The sequence below is a fragment of the Anolis sagrei genome, chromosome 3, assembly GCF_037176765.1.
Source record: "Anolis sagrei isolate rAnoSag1 chromosome 3, rAnoSag1.mat, whole genome shotgun sequence".
Classification (NCBI taxonomy): Eukaryota; Metazoa; Chordata; class Lepidosauria; order Squamata; family Dactyloidae; genus Anolis; species Anolis sagrei.
In genome coordinates, this window is record NC_090023.1 from 184,279,443 (window position 1) to 184,301,721 (window position 22,279).

The following is a 22,279-nucleotide window of genomic DNA, read 5'->3' on the forward strand; positions in this document are numbered from 1 at the left end:
CACAAATTGCCTGCGTCTAAAAACAGTAAATGTAAGTGAACCTTCACTAGATGGCACTTCAAGACTTCAAAAAAGAAAAACTTGATCTTTTTTGTATTCTTATATGTTTAGGTACAAATAAAAGTTAAGCAAATAAATGTGCATCTAAACAAAATCAGTAATAATATCTTCAGATCACATTTAAGGATACAATTTACACAGCTTCCAACCGGAATTAAAACAAGGCAGGAAGTATTGAATGGCTAGCCTAGAACATTCATGATGAGCACCTGCGAGCAGCTGACAGTGTTGTATAGACAACAAGCTGTTTTGGCACCAATCTCCCATCCAGTGGTGAGGCAGCAGCCCTTCTCATTCAAACTTTCTGCTTTATTATTGTTGTTTTAAATGATCCCCTTTTAAAGGAAGCTGTTGGTGAAAAGATTGTGACATGAATGCTTCCTGGTTGCCAAGATAACTGGAAGCTATAACTCTTTTATGTGGGTAACATTTTAAAACGGTCTGAGCACAGTAGCACCAACCTTGCCATAACTGCATAGTGTGACTGTTATTAGGCTTGTTTGATCCAAAATAAATGGTTCAAAACTCGTTTCGGATGAAGGGTTTGATGGTGGTTCGATTCTAAAGTCAATTCCGATTTTCACAGAAAAAAAATGTTCAAAACTTTTTGAAACTTCTGAGACTTCCGAATTCTTTACTTAATGGTTTGAAAGTGTTGTTTCTTGTTTCATTGGGTGGTCTTTACTTTGAAAGCAGTTGTTTTACTCCAGAAGCGGGAAAACAAAGGGAGGAAATTCAGCCTTCCCCGGTTTAAAACTGGCTTCTCTAGTTTGAGGCAGAAGTGGGAAAAGCAAAGGGAGGAAAGTCAGCCTTCCCTGGTTTAAAACTGGCTTCTCCGCTTTGAGGCAGAAGCGGGGAAAGCAAAGGGAGGAAAGTCAGCCTTCCCCGGTTTAAAACTGGCTTCTCCGGCTTGAGGCAGAAGCCAGGAAAGCAAAGGGAGGAAATTCAGCCTTCCCCGGTTTAAAACTGGCTTCTCCGCTTTGAGGCAGAAGCGGGGAAAGCAAAGGGAGGAAAGTCAGCCTTCCCCGGTTTAAAACTGGCTTCTCCGCTTTGAGGCAGAAGCGGGGAAAGCAAAGGGAGGAAAGTCAGCCTTCCCCGGTTTAAAACTGGCTTCTCCGGCTTGAGGCAGAAGCGGGGAAAGCAAAGGGAGGAAATTCAGCCTTCCCCGGTTAAAACTGGCTTCTCTGGCTTGAGCCGAGGCCAGGGACCAGAATCATTTCCGACTCACTTCCCGAGTTGGAAGAAAAATGGAGAGACTAGCTTCGGAACGGCAAAGGGACTTCCGGTTTCCTAAAAAAGTTCAAAATCGCTTCAAAACGGTGATTTTTCCAAATTTATTCTGAATTATGAAGATTCCGACTGGATCTAACCATGTCTAACTGTTATATGAAAGCAGAGCAAACAGGAATGGGAACTAAGTAAAACAAATTAGGCCCTGATTTTGGGTTTCCCACTTGAGGAGGGTAGAAAATCCAGTGTAAGAGGCCAAATGAAAAACCAGCCAAAAATATTTTCTTTATATAGCCTCACAATTCTGCAAGAGGAAGAAACTGGATTAAAAGTGGATCCATACTCTAATGCAGGGGTCCTCAAACTAAGGCCCGGGGGCCGGATACGACCCTCCAAGGTCATTTACCTGGGCTAAGAGTCAACCTAAGTCTGAAACTATTTGAAAGCACACAATAACAACAACAACAATCTTATCTCATCAGCCAAAAGCAGGCCCATTGAAATACTAATAAGTTTATATTTGTTAACATTGTTCTTAATTTTAATTATTGTTTTGTTTTTAAGTATTTTTTGCACTACTAATAAGATATGTGCAGTGTGAATAGGAATTCGTTCATTTTTTTCCAAATTATAATCCGGCTCTCCAACAGTTTGAGGGACTGTGACCTGGCCCTCTGTTTAAAAAGTTTGAGGACCCCTGATCTAGTGTGATGAGGTCCTTAAGAGAGACATTCACAACTATTGAATACAGTCATGTTACGTTTGCCTCTGAAAACACTTTTAAGCAAAGGCAAATTGCAGCTGTAATTATATCTGCAAGGACAATTGCTTCACGTTGCCACAATTATTATACCTCAGAATAGCAGTAAAGGAAGAAATGTCTCTGCGGTGATTGCAAGACATTCTTCAAGACTTATTTTCTTAAATCAAGGGGAAATAAGACGATTTTCTCCACTGTTTTACCCTGATGACATATCGCAAAACCTTTTTCTTTCCAGCTGTGGCTGCATTTTTTTCATGCGGATAAAACCGCAGGACATGCTGAAGTTAATGTCAAGGGGAAACATTTACCTTTAAGTCTAGTTGAATATGACTCGGGGGGGGGGGTGCTGCTGCTCATTTCAATTTGTAAGCCAAAGAGCTGACGTTTGTAGATGTCTCCTAGGTCATATGGCCGGCATGACTGAATGGAGCACTGTTGCCTTCCCGCTGAAGTGGTACCTATTGGTCTATTCACATTTGCATGTTTCGAAACTGCTAGGTTGGCAGAAGCTGGGGCTAACAACGGGAGCTCACCCCATCCTGCAGATTCAAACCATTGACTTTCCAGTCAGCAAGTTCTGCAGCTCAGCAGTTTAACTCGCTGTGCCACCATGGCACAAAGTTAAAGATAAAGGTAAAGGTAGTCCCCTGACATTAAGTCCACTCATGTCTGACTCTGGGGTGTGGTGCTCATCTCCATTTCTAAGCCGAAGAGCCAGCGTTGTCCGTAGACACCCCCAAGGTCATGTGGCTGGCATGACTGCATGGAGCGCCGTTACCTTCCCGCTGGAGCGGTACCTATTGATCTACTCACATTTGCATGTTTTCAAACTGCTAGGTTGGCAGAAGCTAGGGCTGACAGCGGAAGCTCATGCCGCTCCCCGGAATCGAACCTGCGACCTTTTGATCAACAAGCTCAGCAGCTCAGTGCTTTAACCCACTGAGCCACCGGGGGCTCCTAGTTAACAAGCAATAAAAAATGAAAAACAGAGAAATGAGAAAAGATACATATTAGGCCAATGTGTCCCACCTTATTGCCAGGTTTAAGTTTGAATACAGAAACTTTTGTCCATAGTCATAGTTAGGCCAGAAATGTATCTAGTCTATGTATGTGATTCCTGAAGACATGTAGGGTTGAGTTCATTGCAACAGGTTCAGTAGCAGTATTATAATAAATGCTCCCACCAGCAGATGGCAGTGGAAAGCTATATATGAGAGTTGACAGTTCTGCACTATCTTGCTTCCTTGGGGCTACAGAAAAGAACTCCAAGAAATGTAATAAGAGCTCCATCTAAGAGACGGTCACAGGAGGATTTTGGAGATCCTGCTTTTTAAAAATTTATTTATTTTATTAGGATTTAAAAAAATAAAAGACATTTAACTTAAATGACAAGGTGACAAGTATAACAACATTAACAAATCCGACAAGTAGACAAATAAACAAAAAGAAAGGAAAGAAAAAAAATTGGAGAAGAAAAAGAAAAGAAAGAAAAAGAAAAATATATATACATATATGCACATATATATACACACACACACATATATAAGTAAATATGTACATATATATGCTCCAAACATGCACATTGGCACACACATATTTGTACATATATATGAATACACACATGGTTACAATCATATGCGTATCATACATTATAACACAACACGTAAACCAACAAATATACCACTACCCCTCTAACCTCCAGATACCTCAAGTGAACATTTGTCTTCTTTATGTTACATTTTAATATTACATTGTAAGTTAATCTAAAACCTACTCTATCTCTGCCCGGAAGGTCTATCTTTTCTTCCTATTTTAAAATAATCTTTATTTGTTCTTTTGCCAAAAAAATTGATGAACTTCTTCCAATTCGTCTTGTCGGATAGTGCTCTATCTTGGGATACTTTCTGGGTTAGTAGGTCCATATTCATCATGTCCTGCTTGAGCAAGTCAATAACCTATATGTGATTTCTCTCCATAATGATCGAGGGTTCACCATTTTGACTATGTAGAAACAACTGAGCACGAGCTTCTTCAATGCATGTTCTACAGAGACCTTAGAACAAATCTCATTACAGCATGGCTTCTAAAATACTCAAGGCACAGGGAAAAATATTATTCCACCCTGCTGCTTTCGGACTCTAGCACTACAACAACTTACAGTGTGGCTAAGTTTTGTGCTGCAGCACAAAAAATTAGACGGATGTGATTGACCCTGCAAGGCAACACCCTGTTGGGAATGTACTTAGAGCAACATGTTACCGCTGAAATGCTACTAGACTTGTAATGTGGCCCTGCCAGGGCTGTAGCCAGAAAAAAATTCGGGAAGGGTTGAAATTTTTTTGGGGGGGGGGGGGTTGAAGATTTCGCAGGGGGGAGGGGAGTTGAAGCCTGCCTCCTAGCTCAAGCTGAAGCAAAGAGCACAGCAGGGGGCAGAGCAGCCTTCAATAGCCTGCAGCTCCGCCCTTGTCAACCACCTCCACCAAGTCTGGCCTCCTTAATGAGAGCATTCAACATCCCCCCCCCCCCCCAACTTGGTTGCTTCACTACTGTTCTGTCGCACGCCGGGCCTGTAAATAATTGTCTTTAGAACAGGATGTGGAATCTTTGCCCAGCGGGAAGCCAGGGGGCCTAAAGAGAAGTTTTCAGAGGTTTCCACCACAAACAGTCTTTAGATGGCTTGAGAAGTACAACAAAGTCTTTTATTAATGAACAATCAAACAGAAATTTCTCTTGTCTTCAGTAAAGTTAAGCAAATGATTCCAAGCTTTTAGGCAACTGGTGAATTCCTAATCTTGCCCACGAAGGACAGGCAACTGTCTTCAATAACTTCTTCTTTACTTTAAAGGAAAATCCCCTTTTTAACTTCTCCCAGGCTGACTGTAATCTAACCCTTACTGATGTGGGCTCCGCTACCGGGTCGAACTGCATCTACAAGGCAGTAGATGTTCTCCAGTTGGAGTTCTTTGGTCTTTAGGGCTGTTTTCCTGGAAATTCTTTGGAGACTCTTAAGACTTTCCCCCCCCAGAAGGTCTTAAGGGTTGAAGCTTTTGTACAGGGGAAGCTTGCACACATCCTATACATAAGCTTACCTTGCTGAGACTAACTAAAAATGGCTCCCTTCCCTTCCCAATTGCCCTGAGCAAGGGGCGGAACCAAAACTTAACAATGATGGACAGGTGACTTGCCCTATGACTGCAACCAAAGAAGCCACCTATCTGCAGAGTCCCTGAAACCTAGGACTGCAAGCAAACATTTAATGCAAAGCAAATAAAGTTGGAGCTCCTGGTACAGCTGTACCAGAACAACTACATCGGCTATTGCTGCAAGTAATGACAGTGTGAATAAATTGCTAATATTTGCTTGGAATAGTGCTTGCAGTTCTGAAGGGACTCTTGATTTTTTGCTTCTCATAGACTTAGCATTGGGGATTTAGTTAACCAGTTAAAATTCATGAGTAAACCAGGTTTTTCAAAAAAATGTGAAACATTTCGGGGGGGGGGGGGGGTTGAACCCCTAACCCCTTCCCCCCCTCCCCCCGCTACAGGCCTGGGCCCTGCCATCCCCTTTAGTGCCTCCCCAGTGCTTAGATCCCTCCTATCAGCCTCCCCACCCCTTGGTCCCATATCTGTTACATTAACCTGTGTTTTAAAACTGTGATTTTAAACTGTTTTCTTATCTATTTTTTAATAATTGCCTTGCTGGGGAGCTGTGTTTCCCATTCCCAGGGCGCTTGTGCCTCACTTTGTTCTGGTCAATGACCATAATAAAGTTTATATATTGCATTTTGGCCATAATGAAAAGAGTAATTTCAACTGTTCAACTGTTGTTCAAGGATCACTTCATAGTGAGAGTGACCTATTGTAGAGCAGGCTTACGAGGGTTGAATGAAAAGTAATGCCTCCACCTTTGTTACTTGGGTTTGGATGGGAATATTTCAATAAAGCAAATGCAGAAATAATCCTTAGAATGTGCTCTTTAACTACCACTGTTCACTTTTCCACATAATCACCAGACAATTGGATATATTTTGCCAGTGATGAACAAGTTTTCTGAAGCCGTCATGAAAGAAGTCAACACTTCTGGTGCTGCTGAACGCCAGATCTGTCAATGGCAAAACATCTTTCATCCAAGATCTAATCTTGGAGGAACGGGCAGATCTGGCGTGCATTACAGAGACCTGGCTGGATGAAGCTGGAGGAGTTAATTTGACCCAGCTTTGTCCGCCAGGATTCTCTGTACAGCACCAGTCGAGACCTGGAGGGCGGGGAGGCGGAGTTGCGGTGGTCTATAAAAATTCTATCCCTCTGACCAGAGGCCCCATTCCACAGTCAACCAATTTCGAGTGTGTCCACCTGAGGGTGGGCGACCGGGACAGAATAGGGATTCTGTTAGCGTACCGCCCACCTCGCTGCACTACGGTCTCCCTACCTGAGCTAGCGGGGGTGGTCTCGAGCCTGGCATTGGAGTCTCAACGGCTTCTTGTGCTGGGGGACTTCAATGTACATGCCGAGACTTCCCTAGGAGGAGCGGCTCAGGACTTCATGTCATCCATGGCAACCATGGGGCTGTCCCAACAAGTATCTGGCCCCACCCACTGTGCGGGACACACATTAGATTTGGTTTTCTGTCAGGGATGGGAGCAAGGTGGCGGTGTTGAGGAGTTATCCACCTCTCCGTTGCCATGGACCGACCACTATCTGGTCAGATTTAGACTCACCACACCTTCCAACCTCTGCAGAGGTGGGGGACCCATTAAGATGGTCCGCCCCAGGAGGCTTATGGATCCGAACGGATTCCTGACGGCTCTTGGGGATTTTCCTGCCACCTCGGTTGGTGATTCTGTTGAAGCCCTGGTGTCTCTCTGGAATGGGGAGATGACTAGGGCCATAAACACGATTGCTCCGGAACGTCCCCTCTCAAGTAGCCGAGCTAAACCAGCACCTTGGTTCAACGAGGAGCTGGCAGCGATGAAGCGAAGGAAGAGGAGACTAGAGCGCGTGTGGCGTTCGGACCCGAGCGAGTTAAATCGAACACGGTTTGTTGCCCTATTAAGGGCATATGCCGTGGCAATAAAGGCGGCAAAGAAAGCTTTCTTTGCGGCCAATATTGCGTCCGCAAAGAACCGTCCGGCGGAGTTGTTTCGAGTTGTCAGAGGGCTATTGAACCCCACCACTCTGGATGGGAACCCTGACAACTCGACGGCCCGCTGTGAAGCATTTGCTCGGTTCTTTGCGGACAAAGTCGCTTTGATCCGCTCTGGCCTGGATACCACGTTAACGGCAGTCTCTGAGGATGTAACACGAGCATCTGCTTGTCCGATTTTGATGGATTCATTTCAATTGGTGAAACCCGAGGATGTGGACAAGATACTTGGAGGAATGAGAGCTACCACATGCATCCTAGACCCCTGCCCATCCTGGCTTCTAAAGGAGGCCAGAGGGGGATTGGCCGAGTGGGTGGAGGTGGTGGTTAATGCCTCCCTTCGGGAAGGCAATATTCCAGCCAGCTTAAAACAAGCTGTAATAAAACCGCTGTTGAAAAAACCATCACTAGACCCCACTCAATTCGTCAACTATCGGCCTGTTTCCAATCTTCCCTTTTTGAGCAAAGTCCTGGAACGTGTGGTGGCCTCACAACTCCAGGTATTCTTGGTAGACACTGATTATCTGGATCCGGCACAGTCTGGCTTTAGGCCGGGACATGGTACCGAGACAGCCCTGGTCGCCTTAGTGGATGATCTCCGCAGAGAGCTCGACAGGGGGAGTGTGTCCCTGTTGGTCCTGCTGGATCTCTCAGCGGCCTTCGATACCGTCGACCACGGTATCCTTCTGGGACGCCTCGCGGGAATGGGCCTTGGTGGCACTGTTTTACAGTGGCTCGGGTCCTTCCTAGAGGGTCGTACCCAGAAGGTGTTGATGGGGGACAGCTGCTCGTCCTCACAACCTTTGTCTTGTGGGGTCCCGCAGGGTTCAATACTGTCCCCCATGTTGTTTAACATCTACATGAAGCCGTTGGGAGAGATCATCCGGAGTTTCGGGGTGCGGTGTTATCTGTACGCAGATGATGTCCAACTCTGTCACTCCTTTCCACCTACTTCTAAGGAGGCTGTTCAGGTCCTGAACCGGTGCTTGGCTGCTGTGTCGGACTGGATGAGGGTGAACAAATTGAAGTTGAATCCAGACAAGACAGAGGCACTCCTGGTCAGTCGAAAGGCCGAACGGGGCATAGGGTTACAGCCTGTGTTGGACGGGGTTACACTCCCCCTGAAGACGCAGGTTCGCAGCTTGGGTGTGACCCTGGATTCATCGCTGAGCCTGGAGCCTCAGGTCTCAGCGGTGGCCAGGGGAGCATTTGCACAGCTTCGGCTCGTGCGCCAGCTGCGCCCGTACCTCGGGAAGTCGGACTTGGCCACGGTAGTCCACGCTCTGGTCACATCCCGCATAGATTACTGCAACGCGCTCTACGTGGGGCTGCCCTTGAAGACTGCCCGGAAGCTCCAGATGGTCCAGCGCTCGGCAGCCAGGTTGCTAACAGGAGCAGCTCTCAGGGAGCATACCACTCCTCTGTTGAGCCAGCTCCACTGGCTGCCAATTCCCTACCGGGCACAATTCAAGGTGCTGGCATTAGCCTACAAAGCCCTAAACGGTTCCGGCCCCACCTACCTCTCCGAACGCATCTCCTCCTATGAACCGACACGGACATTAAGATCGTCCGGGGAGGCCCTGCTCTCGGTTCCGCCTGCGTCACAGGCACGGTTGGCGGGAACGAGAGACAGGGCCTTCTCGGTGGTGGCCCCTCGGTTATGGAATGCCCTACCAAGCGACATCAGACAGGCCCCTTCGTTGCTGGCATTTAGGAAGAAGCTCAAAACCTGGCTTTTTGAGCAAGCGTTTGGCTAATCAGCGCAATTGTACACAGAATGACGGTAAACTGAACATAGGAACGGTATAAGGATATGAGACTGGATCTTGGTTGCGATCGAGGCACTGTATGAATGGTTGTGTGTTTGTTATTGGGTATGCTGTGTTTTAATTGTTATTGTTGTGGTAATTAATATTGTGTAAACCGCATTGAGTCACCTATTATAGGTTGAGAAACGCGGTATAGAAATAAAGCAAATAAATAAATAAATAAACACTCTGTTTCCGCAACCAGCGTCTCACAGTTCTCTCAATGTCTTCATCAGAAGCATAATGATGTCCCTGCAGATCTTCTTTCATTATTGGGAACAGATGGAAGTCAGATGGTGCTAAATCTGGACTGTATGAAGGATGTCATACGGTGGTGAGATCCAGTCTCTGAAGTTTCAAGTCTGTGCACCTTTATTTCAGGCGTCAGCATCCTGGGTACCCATCATGCACAGATCTTCCGATAGCCAAGCAAAGCAATAATGTGACCCACATGTTCTTGTGAAATGCCAATTATGCTTGAAATTTCTCCCTGAGTGATATGATAATCATCCTGAATCAAACTGTCAACCTTTTGCTTGTGAAACTTGGTGGTTGCTGTCACAGGACATCCAGCTCTGTTTGTCATGTCCTGATTTACCCTGTGTCATCCAATAAGCTTCTATAGCTAAGCAGAGGATTTAAATTCTGTTTTCCAGAGACTTAGGCCCCCTCCACACAGCTGAATAAAATCCCACATTGTCTCTTTTGAACTGGAATATATAGCAATGTGGACTCCGATAACCCAGTTCCAAGCAGATATTGTGGATTTTCCCATAGTCCTATATTCAAACCACAATACCATGCTGGCCCATTTGTAGTAAAATAGACCCTTGTATTCTTTTCCCCCCTGATATGAGAATGTGTATATTTTTCCTGTTCAAGAACAATCAAGCAGTCCTACTGAAACTGAAGTGGAGCTCTTTGCTTCTACTTTTCTTGTGAACTATAGTTATAAATAACCATGAAAATCTAGATAAAGATTCTAATTTGTATAAGTACATTTCAAGTAGAAGAGCCAGCTGGTTATACATGTGAGGAAGAAAAATGGAGGATATAACAGCTCTCAATGATTAGGACATCTTTCCTGTCTTTGATGTCATTTCTATTGAAATGTTGTCATAATGCAGTTGACAGAAAAGTATGTTTTTACATGAATTGTGACCATTTAACAAATGCACATTAGATCACAGTTTGCTACCTTTTAGTAAAAGCCAATTTATGTGTTCTTGCTCTATTTCACTTTTTTCAGGCATTCCCTTATACAGTACATCTATTCTGGCCTATTCCTGCACAAATCTGTTAATTTGAGGAAAAAATAACAGAGCGTACCTATTTGCACAGGTAATTTTACAAGTATGTTCTATCAAGATATGCTTTTGAAAATTCTGAAATTTTAATAGTCAAAAATAATAACTAAGCATTTAGGAAATGGAAACAATTATTGGCAATTTCAACAAGTTTTTCTCAATACTCTAGGATCACAGTGATGGGCTGAAACCTTTCAGCCAGCTCTGAAGAATTAGTTTTGGACTGAAATTCCCAAAATACCCCGGAGTATAATAGGTTTTCATTAGAGTTGGCCTATAAAGCATTGTTGTAGTCTAACAAAGCACGTTTCTTAGCTTTCTGTCAGTTTGATTCCTTGGAAAGAGTGAATGTCCCAGGTTTATTTTCATACAAGGCAATTATAGCACTAGCAAGCAGGTATCCCTTTTACACTGATTTGCTGTTGCTCTTATTTGGCGCCAGGTTTTTTGGCACCAAAAAGAATCGGTTTTTGAATCCAGGTCACAATAATAGTCTGAGTCGTCTCCTGAGATCCCTTTTGCTAATATTCCAATTTAGGGATCAGATGGACATATCTGGGACATGTACTAGGCACGATTATCTAAGATTTAACTTACCTCTACTGTCTTACTTTATTTCTGACTAGCTTGGGTACCCAATATTGCTCAGGTTATTTTAAAAAAGTCAATATTTAATTGTACAGAAGGTTGTGGATGAACTACAACTCACATCATGCCAGGTTAACCCTGAGAAACTCCATCAGTACTTAAAATTTGTTGAGCAAGTTTGCTCTAGATGCATCATTGTCAGAGTTCAGTGCTTTCTGACTGCAAGGTAAACTACAACTCCCACTATGGTGAGTCAGTCCCCTCAATACCCCTCCAATAGATTGAGTTACTCGTGGGGTTCTGTGTGCCAAGTTTAATCCAGGTCCATCATCGGTGAAGGTCACAGTTTCTTGGTTATGGGTGAACTACAACACCCAGAAAGGAAGGTTAGTTCCCTCCGAACCACTCCAGTAATCAAATTTCAGCATATCAGGTATGTGTGGCAAGTTTGGTCCAGATCCATCGATGTTTGGGTTCACAATGCTCTCTGGATGTAGGTCAACTACAACTCCCCCAAATCAAGGTGAATTTCCCCCAAAGACCACCTGTATTTTTTTCCTGGCCATGTGGGCTCTGTGTGCCAAGTTTGGTCCAATTCCATCTTTGGTGGAGTTCAGAGTGCTCCTTGATTTCAGGTGAACTATAAATCCAAGTACCTGTGCTAGTTTATGACCAACATAGATGATTTGACTTGAATCCAAGTACCTACAACTCCAAAATGTCCAGGTCAATCCCCCTCAAAATCCACCAATATTCAAATTTGGGCATATCAGCTAAGCATGCCAAGTTTGGTCCAAATCCATCTTTGTTTGGGTTCATAGTGTGCTCTGAATGTAGGTGAACTACAACTCCTATAAATCCCTCCAAAGATCTCCAGTATTTTTTGTTGGTCATGGGGCTTCTGTGTGCCAAGTTAGTTCCAGGTCCATCATTCAGGAGTTCAGAATACATCCCAATACCTACAACTCTTATAAATCATGGTGAATTTTCCCCAAACTTCTCTAGTATGTTCAGTTGCTGATCAATTCCTCTGCTTGCTGTGTGCCATAGAAAAGAATAGGAAAGGGTTAAGGGAGGGGAAGTGAGCAGGGTCATAGAAATTCCACACCAATGGAGAGAGTTAGAAACACTGGGGTGTCTCTGGTGGAGGAAACACATACAGCTGTTTCTTTCGCCACTGGAAACGGCCAACAACTTAGGCCCCTTCCACACAGCTGAATAAAATCCCACATATTCTGATTTGAACTGGAAAATATGGCAGTGTGGACTCAGAGCAAATATTGTGGGATTTTCTATCTTGATATTCTGGGTTATATGGCTGTGTGGAAGGGCCCTTAGATTGTCACTGGTCTACAAACCATCCACTCTGACCTGATAATCAAGTCCACATTTTGCCAGCTTGTCTGCAAGTCTTTCATGGGGGAACAACAACAACAACAAACCTTTATTTATATACCGCTCTATCTTCCCGAGGGGACTCAGAGAGGTTTGCAAATAACATAATCAATACATACACACAAGGAAAACAGCATAAACATAAAATTAACAAGACAATATAAGCATTAAAAACCACAATAGCACCTATATATTTAAAATAATCCTGCCTGTTCAAGGCAATTTAAAAGGCTGGGCTGGGGCTAGTGCAATTTTAGAGGGCTCAGGAAATTAGTTAGAGTCTATGGCTGTACATTTCCAGGGCCTAATAGAAGAATGTAACCCTTGGTAAATGGTAGAAAAAGATGTGGCCAATTTCAACAGTATCTGCGGCTAAGCTAAACTAGTCATTCTCAAAGGTTTGTTTAAACCACCCGGTCTTCAGGCTCTTACGAAAGGAGGGGAGGGATGGGGCCTGTCTTATTTCTCTAGGAAGGGGGTTCCAGAGTCAGGGGGCCACCACTGAGAAGGCCCTCTCTCTCATCCCCACCAACCATGCTTGTGACGGTGGTGGGAGCGAAAGGAGGGCCTCCTTTCTTAAAGTCTGTGCTGGTTCATAGAAGGAGATGCAATCGCAAAGTTAGGCAGGGCCTGAATTTCTCAAAACAACACTAAAAACAACATATGCTTTAGCACCCCTTGATCTGTCAAGGTTGGAACTCTATCAGCAAAAAGTGGTAAGATTAGTCTAGCTTGACTAATCCTTGCTGGTTCAGCAATCACAGTCTTTTCCCTGGCTGTTTAATCCTCTGTGCTGTTTTAATATTATTGTATCTACACAAGCTTGGAAAAGTTACTTTTGGACAACATGGCTGGACTATTCTGGAAGCTAAAGCATCAAAAGAGGACTTTCCCAATTCCTTTTGTTACACCGTACCATTTAAACCCCTAGGTACAACACCGCCTGAGCTCTGCGAGTGCAGCATTTTTCCGAATGAAGCAGAGGGTGTTTAGGACCGGGACATCTGTAAGGATACCAAGGTGCTTGTTTATAAAGCTATTGCCCTCCCAACCCTGCTATATGCCTGCAAGACGTCGACTGTCTACAGATGTCACATGCAACTCCTGGAACGATTCTATCAGCGCTGCCTCCGGAAAATCCTGAAAATCTCTTGGGAGGACGGGCGGACAAATGTCAGCATGCTGGAAGAAGTGAAGACCACCAGTATTGAAGGGATGGCACTCTGCCATCAACCCTGCTGGACAGGCTACGTTGTCTGGATGCCCGACCACCATCTCCCAAAGGAGTTGCTCTACTCCGAACTCAAGAACGGAAAACGGAATGTTGGAGGCCAGGAAAAGAGATTTAAAGATGGGCTCAAAGCCAACCTTTTAGCACTCTGGCATAGACACTGAGAACTGGGAAGCCCTGGATCTTGAACGCTCCAGCTGGAGGTCAGCTGTGACCAGCAGTGCTGTAGAATTTGAAGAGGCACGAATGAAGGGCAAAAGAGAGAAATGTGCCAAGAGGAAGGCGCGTCAAGCCAACCTCGACTGGGACCGCCTTCCACCTGGAAACCAATGCCCTCACTGCAGGAGAACATGCAGGTCAAGAATAGAGCTCCACAGTCAACTACGAACCCACCGCCAGTACACCAATCTTGGAAGACAATCCTACTCTGAGAACGAGGAGTCGACTAAGTAAGTATGTAAGTAACCCCCTTGGGCTCATGTGATCTTTGGGTTGCAGATCCTTAATTTTTTTCATTTGGGTTTTGAAATTATCTTTATTGAGATTGCTTATGTGATCTGAGCACTCAAAAATCCAATTATTACTAATGATAAATCCATGAATATGCGTATTTATGTGGAAAAAAATGTGATGCTGTGCGCTGTATTTATTATACATAATCATAATATTGTTACATTTCTATTCCGCCTCTGCCTTTTCTCATCATCGGTTAGAATTGTGGAGATATAAACCAAGAACAACAAAGCTATTTATTCTCATACTCTACAAAGTTATTTTCTAATACAATATGCGAAGGGAAAAGTACATCATGCTATTATTAACAGCCTTGGTCACCTGCATTTGGCATTCCAGGCTTTGTAAGAAGTGTTTTCTTTTTTTTAATGTCATATGGAGAGCAACACATCCCACCATTCTGCGTTCTGCCTTTCAAAATGTGAAATAATTAAGAAGTGTGTGTTTATGTGCCTTTAAATCGCCCATCTACTTATGGCAATATCATGAAATCTACACAGAGAAGCCATTGTGGATTTCAATTGCTTCTCTGTGTAGCCTGGCATGGTAGTTGTGAGAGTGGTCCAGCATTTCTGTGTTCTCAGATAATATGCTGTGTCCTGGTTGGTTCATCAGGTGCTCTGCTATGACTGACTTCTCTGGTTGAAGTAGACTACAGTGCCACCAAATGCAGTATTGATTCGTGTTTGGGCAATGCTGCGTTTGGTGATCCCTATGTAGACTTGTCCACAGTTGCATTGTGTATCCAGTAGACTCTTGCAGAGGTGAGAGGATCCCTCTTGTCCCTTGCTTAACATAGCATTTGTTGGATTTTTTTGGTGGGTCTGTAGATAGTTTGTATCCAGATCACTCCATTCTGCTTTGGTCAGAATTCACCTAGAAGTCTAGCTCTGGTTCTGGGTTCTCTGATTTAAGAATACGAACAAACAAACTGGAATGTATTCATAGGAGGGCAATTAAGATGACAAAGGTCCGGAAACCATGTCATATGAAGAACAATTGAGAACGTTGTGTCTGTTGAGCTTGGAGAGGAGAAAATAAAAGGCGATAGGTGTGCTATCTTCACAGAGCTAAAGGGCTGTCTCATACAAGATTAAGTAGGCTTCATTTTTGTTCCTTTTGATGAATGCACTCAAATGATAAGAAAGAAGATTCTGATTAAACATTGAGAAAAACTTCCCATCAGCAGTGGAAAACATAATCTTTGATGGTGATAGACTTTTCTTCATTGCAAGTTAGCCATCTGCCAGGAATGCCTTGGCTGTGGATTGTTCCACAGGGAGGGCTTTGGATCAGTCTTGGACTCTTCTTCCAACTTGTGAGTTCTGTAGTTTTGTTATTCTTTGCAAATGACATCAATCTTCCAGTCCTTTCAGCAGCAAGCTTGAATTGTTTGCCTGAGCATTCTAAGTCCTACTATGTTATTGGCGGCTTTTTGAGATATGGTTTATTTTATTGTATTTTGTTGCTTTTATAGTAATTAATAGACATGTTGGGTTATATTGTGTGTGTCACCCTGATACGCATACAAGGGCTGTTTAAAAATGCTACAATAAATATTTAAGCATGGAAGCATGGGAAATTTGATTCGAGGAGGGGCTGAGGATTTACCCTACCAAACCTTTTGTATCGTTATCCCAATACTCCCATGCTGTGCAGGTACAACTGCACCAGGAGCTCCAATTTTGTTTGCTTTGCATTTAATGTTTGCTGCAGTCCTAAGTTTCAGGGACTCTGCAGATAGGTGGCTTCTTTTGGCTGCAATCATAGGGCAAGCCACCTGTCAATTATAGTTAGGTTCCCTGGTCTCGCCTCTTTTTGGGTTTTTGGAGGGAATAGGAACCTTTTGAGTTCAGTCCACACAGAGAAGCCTTTCGCACAGGACATAATTCCAAGAGCTCCTGTAGAAGGCTTCGTCTTCTACGGCTTGGCCGGGGTTATACAGCCCACAGCTTGGCCGAGGATCATGCAGCATTACAGCTCCTTTGCTGAGGGAATCCGGTCCCACAGCACTTCAGCCAGCCATCACGGAAGCCTGAACTCTTTTTCCCCTGGAAGTCTACAAAGCTCTGCTTGGTAAGGGTCACTCACGGAAGCCAGACGCAGTTGGTACCGGGTGCAGGGGCTCCACGCCAACAGAGGCAAGTACAGACTGCCCAGATTAGAAGTTAAGGATTTCCTCATTAGTTAATTACAGTTAAGAAGATAGTGCCTGTTCCCAGTTAACAAGATTGCAAGAGCCAATAGACTGTTAAGAAAGCTTGAAAGTACCTGTTTGTTTTCATCAATAAAGAACTTTGTTGGACTTACTTTAAGCCTCTACAGAACTTTGTTTTGGGGAGATCCAATCTGAGGCAGCCCAGGTGTCCCGTTGGGCACACAGAATTTATGTCCTGTCTACAATCATATACACAGGCCCAGCGTGCAACAGCACACATGCATATGGGATATATTGAGCATGATGATCAGATCATGATATGAATAAACATAACAGTTTAAATAATGTACCAATAAGGTATTCTCGTGGACCACCCTGAGAATTTCGGGGGGGGGGGGGTGAAGGTGTGAATGTTTCAACTGACTACCTTGATTAGCATATAATGGCCTGACAGTGCCTGGAACAAACTTTTGTTGAGAGGTGATTAGATGTCATTCACACCTAGCTCCAGCAGACAAGAGTCCTTTGTCCCACCCTGGTCATTCCACAGAGGGGACTCTGGGCAGTTTACATACAAAAAGGCAAATATTCAATGCCTGAATCAAATTAAAAAACATACAAAATGCAGAATAATACAAAATAACATTGATAAACTTGTAACTAAAGAGAAAACTTAACCTCAAAATGAAAAATAATACAAATACTCAAAACTTACTGACACTAATAACATTAAAGAAAGATTAAATGAACTAAAATACATAAAAAGTGCTTATCATACTTGTGCTTTTGCAAGTACTGTCGCGGCCATAAAGTGCATATAAGTTAGCCAGCGTTCTGATGGAGTTGATTTAGTGTGGGCTAAATGTGAAATCTCCCACAAAGTGGGCTTTCCTCTCTTTCTGATTGGTTTGTGTTGTGTCATGTAAACCTGTTCTTTGAATCTTTGTTATGGGGATCCAGTCAGGGCTGATAATGCGGTTTGGAAAATTTGGACAGAATTCTGTAGGAAGACATCCAAGAAGTCTGGAAATCCAAGCTCCACAAAGGGTATTTGAGCATCTGTAGATGGTAAAAGAGAGTTTCTTATCAGTATAGTAAAGGTAAAGGTTTTCCCCTGACATTAAGTCCAGTTGTGTCCGACTCTGGGGTGTGGTGCTTACCTCCATTTCTAAGCTGAAGAGCCGGCGTTGTCCGTAGACACCTCCAAGGTCATGTGTCTGGCATGACCTATTGATCTACTCACATTTGCATGTTTTCGAACTGCTAGGTTGGCAGAAATTATCACTATATGGATCTCTAATATAGACATTCAGTTGGCGAAAACCATGAACATTTATATAGCAGGTGAAGTTAAATGTTCTCCTTGATACCTTTGGCAGCCTGCCTAGTAAATAATGCCTTCCAAATGGGCAGAACCTCTGATCAGTTCAGCATTTTCCAAAGTGACCCATTTTAATCTAGGACTTTATTGCATACGGATGGGAGTGCATGATTGTGGCTATTAAATAGCTAATGTGTGATCATGCTACTTATCACATGATGTCATTGCATTCCCGTTGCTTTTCAGGGCTCCCTTTGTTATTTGACCATGTATTTGAAGTCCTGTAAAAACACGCAGCATAACAAGGCAGTGCAGCACAATTAGAATAACCAATGACATAAAAGATACTGAAACATGTAGAGAAATATTGCAGTCATTCTACATGGGGGGAAATGAGAATTTCAGAAAGGATGTTAATGTTAGTGCAGAACCATTGTGGAACAATGCTTTAATGCGCCACACTTAGGAGTTTAAAGCCCTATGAATGACAGCTCGCTATAGTTAAGTATACAAAGTGAGCTTTCCTCCATTGTGATGAGAACACTGCTGTTGGTGGGCTGCAGACATGTACTTTTGAATGAAGGCAGACAGAGTTGGTAAATGAAATTTCAATAAAAAACAAAAACAAGGGTCCTGCTGTTTTAATGCATTTTCTCTGCCAAATGTTCTAAACTACATGGACTGAAATGATCAGCATGCGCTAGGATAAATTCGCCATTGTTTGCCACAGTTGGAGGATAACTGTTATCTCGCAGATTTTAAAACATTTAAATGTGCAAAGCAAAATGCCTTCTAAACACAGATTACTTTAACAAAAATGGTTGAGATGACTGTAGTCAAGAAATGGCTGTTGTTAAGCCTACACTTCTACTTAGGCGATCCATCGTTGTCTGAGTAAGATTGTCTTCCAAGATCAGTGTACTGGCAGTGGGTCTGTAGGTGTCTGTGGAGCCCTATTCTTGACCTGCGTGTTCTCCTGCAGTGAGATCATTGGTTTCCAGGTGGAAGGCAGTCCCAGTTGGGGTTGGCTTGACACACCTTCCTCTTGGCATGTTTCTCTCTTTCGCTCTCCATTCGTGCCTCTTTAAATTCTACAGCACTGCTGGTCACAGGTGACCTCCAGTTAGAGCACTCAAGGGCCAGGGCTTCCCAGTTCTCAGTGTCTATGCGAGAGTTTTTAAGGTTGGCTTTGAGCCCATCTTTAAATCTCTTTTCCTGCCCACCAACATTCCGTTTTCCGTTCTTGAGTAGAGCAACTGATTTGGGAGACAGTGGTCGGGCATCCAGACAACGTGGCCGGTTCAGCGGAGTTGGTGGCGGAGGACCATCGCTTCAATGTTAGTGGTCTTTGCTTCTTCCAGCATGCAGAGGCGGCCCCAGGTAATTTTCAATGGTAAGCAAACAGTATTTTGGCGCCCCCCCCCCCAAAACCAATCACTATCTATCTATCTATCTATCTATCTATCTATCTATCTATCTATTAGGCCTGGGTAACAACGCAAAAATTTGTTTCTAAAATCGTTTTGTAATTGGGGTTTTTTTTTGTTTCGATATTTAAAATAATTACAAAATTTTCCAAAAAAAAAGTTCGGTATTTACGAAATTTCGTAAATATTTACAAAACATTTTGTAAAGATGGCGCCCTTTTTTTTCAATATTTTTTCAATATTTTTTCAATATTTTTTAAATTTAATTATTAATTTAGTAGAATAGGGAGGAGAAATTAAAATTATTATTAAGGAGGGAAGGCAGGCACTCACTCTGGCGGGCCCTCTAATCAAGGTGGTCAGTTGAAACATTCACACCTCGCTCCAGCAGACAAGAGTCCTTTGTCCCACCCTGGTTATTATTCCACATAAATATATAAACCCTTTTTCCTACTTCAACAGACCTCACTAGTACAGGATGCTTGCCATAGATGCAGGCAAAACGTCAGGAGAGAATGCCTCGCTCGCCCCTCTCGCTCGCCGCTCGCTTGCCCCTCTCACTCGCCATAGATGCAGGCGAAAAGTCAGGAGAAAATGCCTCTAGGCCATGGCCATATGGCCTGAAAAAACCTACAACAACCCAATCAGGGACATCTGTAATCACCTCTCAACAAAAGATTGCTCCAGGCACTGCCAGGCCATCAAATGCTAATCAAGGTGGTCAGTTGAAACATTCACACCTCGCTCCAGCAGACAAGAGTCCTTTGTCCCACCCTGGTCATTATTCCACATAAATATAAACCCTTATAAATATAGACTTCACTACCTCTGAGGATGCTGCTTGCCATAGATGCAGGCAAAACGTCAGGAGAGAATGCCTCGCTCGCCCCTCTCGCTCGCCATAGATGCAGGCGAAAAGTCAGGAGAAAATGCCTCTAGGCCATGGCCATATGGCCTGAAAAAACCTACAACAACCCAATCAGGGACATCTAATCACCTCTCAACAAAAGATTGCTCCAGGCACTGCCAGGCCATCAAATGCTAATCAAGGTGGTCAGTTGAAACATTCACACCTCGCTCCAGCAGACAAGAGTCCTTTGTCCCACCCTGGTCATTATTCCACATAAATATAAACCCTTATAAATATAGACTTCACTACCTCTGAGGATGCTGCTTGCCATAGATGCAGGCAAAACGTCAGGAGAGAATGCCTCGCTCGCCCCTCTCGCTCGCCATAGATGCAGGCGAAAAGTCAGGAGAAAATGCCTCTAGGCCATGGCCATATGGCCTGAAAAAACCTACAACAACCCAATCAGGGACATCTAATCACCTCTCAACAAAAGATTGCTCCAGGCACTGCCAGGCCATCAAATGCTAATCAAGGTGGTCAGTTGAAACATTCACACCTCGCTCCAGCAGACAAGAGTCCTTTGTCCCACCCTGGTCATTATTCCACATAAATATAAACCCTTATAAATATAGACTTCACTACCTCTGAGGATGCTGCTTGCCATAGATGCAGGCAAAACGTCAGGAGAGAATGCCTCGCTCGCCCCTCTCGCTCGCCATAGATGCAGGCGAAAAGTCAGGAGAAAATGCCTCTAGGCCATGGCCATATGGCCTGAAAAAACCTACAACAACCCAATCAGGGACATCTAATCACCTCTCAACAAAAGATTGCTCCAGGCACTGCCAGGCCATCAAATGCTAATCAAGGTGGTCAGTTGAAACATTCACACCTCGCTCCAGCAGACAAGAGTCCTTTGTCCCACCCTGGTCATTATTCCACATAAATATAAACCCTTATAAATATAGACTTCACTACCTCTGAGGATGCTGCTTGCCATAGATGCAGGCAAAACGTCAGGAGAGAATGCCTCGCTCGCCCCTCTCGCTCGCCATAGATGCAGGCGAAAAGTCAGGAGAAAATGCCTCTAGGCCATGGCCATATGGCCTGAAAAAACCTACAACAACCCAATCAGGGACATCTAATCACCTCTCAACAAAAGATTGCTCCAGGCACTGCCAGGCCATCAAATGCTTATCAAGGTGGTCAGTTGAAACATTCACACCTCGCTCCAGCAGACAAGAGTCCTTTGTCCCACCCTGGTCATTATTCCACATAAATATAAACCCTTATAAATATAGACTTCACTACCTCTGAGGATGCTGCTTGCCATAGATGCAGGCAAAACGTCAGGAGAGAATGCCTCGCTCGCCCCTCTCGCTCGCCATAGATGCAGGCGAAAAGTCAGGAGAAAATGCCTCTAGGCCATGGCCATATGGCCTGAAAAAACCTACAACAACCCAATCAGGGACATCTAATCACCTCTCAACAAAAGATTGCTCCAGGCACTGCCAGGCCATCAAATGCTAATCAAGGTGGTCAGTTGAAACATTCACACCTCGCTCCAGCAGACAAGAGTCCTTTGTCCCACCCTGGTCATTATTCCACATAAATATAAACCCTTATAAATATAGACTTCACTACCTCTGAGGATGCTGCTTGCCATAGATGCAGGCAAAACGTCAGGAGAGAATGCCTCGCTCGCCCCTCTCGCTCGCCATAGATGCAGGCGAAAAGTCAGGAGAAAATGCCTCTAGGCCATGGCCATATGGCCTGAAAAAACCTACAACAACCCAATCAGGGACATCTAATCACCTCTCAACAAAAGATTGCTCCAGGCACTGCCAGGCCATCAAATGCTTATCAAGGTGGTCAGTTGAAACATTCACACCTCGCTCCAGCAGACAAGAGTCCTTTGTCCCACCCTGGTCATTATTCCACATAAATATAAACCCTTATAAATATAGACTTCACTACCTCTGAGGATGCTGCTTGCCATAGATGCAGGCAAAACGTCAGGAGAGAATGCCTCGCTCGCCCCTCTCGCTCGCCATAGATGCAGGCGAAAAGTCAGGAGAAAATGCCTCTAGGCCATGGCCATATGGCCTGAAAAAACCTACAACAACCCAATCAGGGACATCTAATCACCTCTCAACAAAAGATTGCTCCAGGGACTGCCAGGCCATCAAATGCTAATCAAGGTGGTCAGTTGAAACATTCACACCTCGCTCCAGCAGACAAGAGTCCTTTGTCCCACCCTGGTCATTATTCCACATAAATATAAACCCTTATAAATATAGACTTCACTACCTCTGAGGATGCTGCTTGCCATAGATGCAGGCAAAACGTCAGGAGAGAATGCCTCGCTCGCCCCTCTCGCTCGCCATAGATGCAGGCGAAAAGTCAGGAGAAAATGCCTCTAGGCCATGGCCATATGGCCTGAAAAAACCTACAACAACCCAATCAGGGACATCTAATCACCTCTCAAC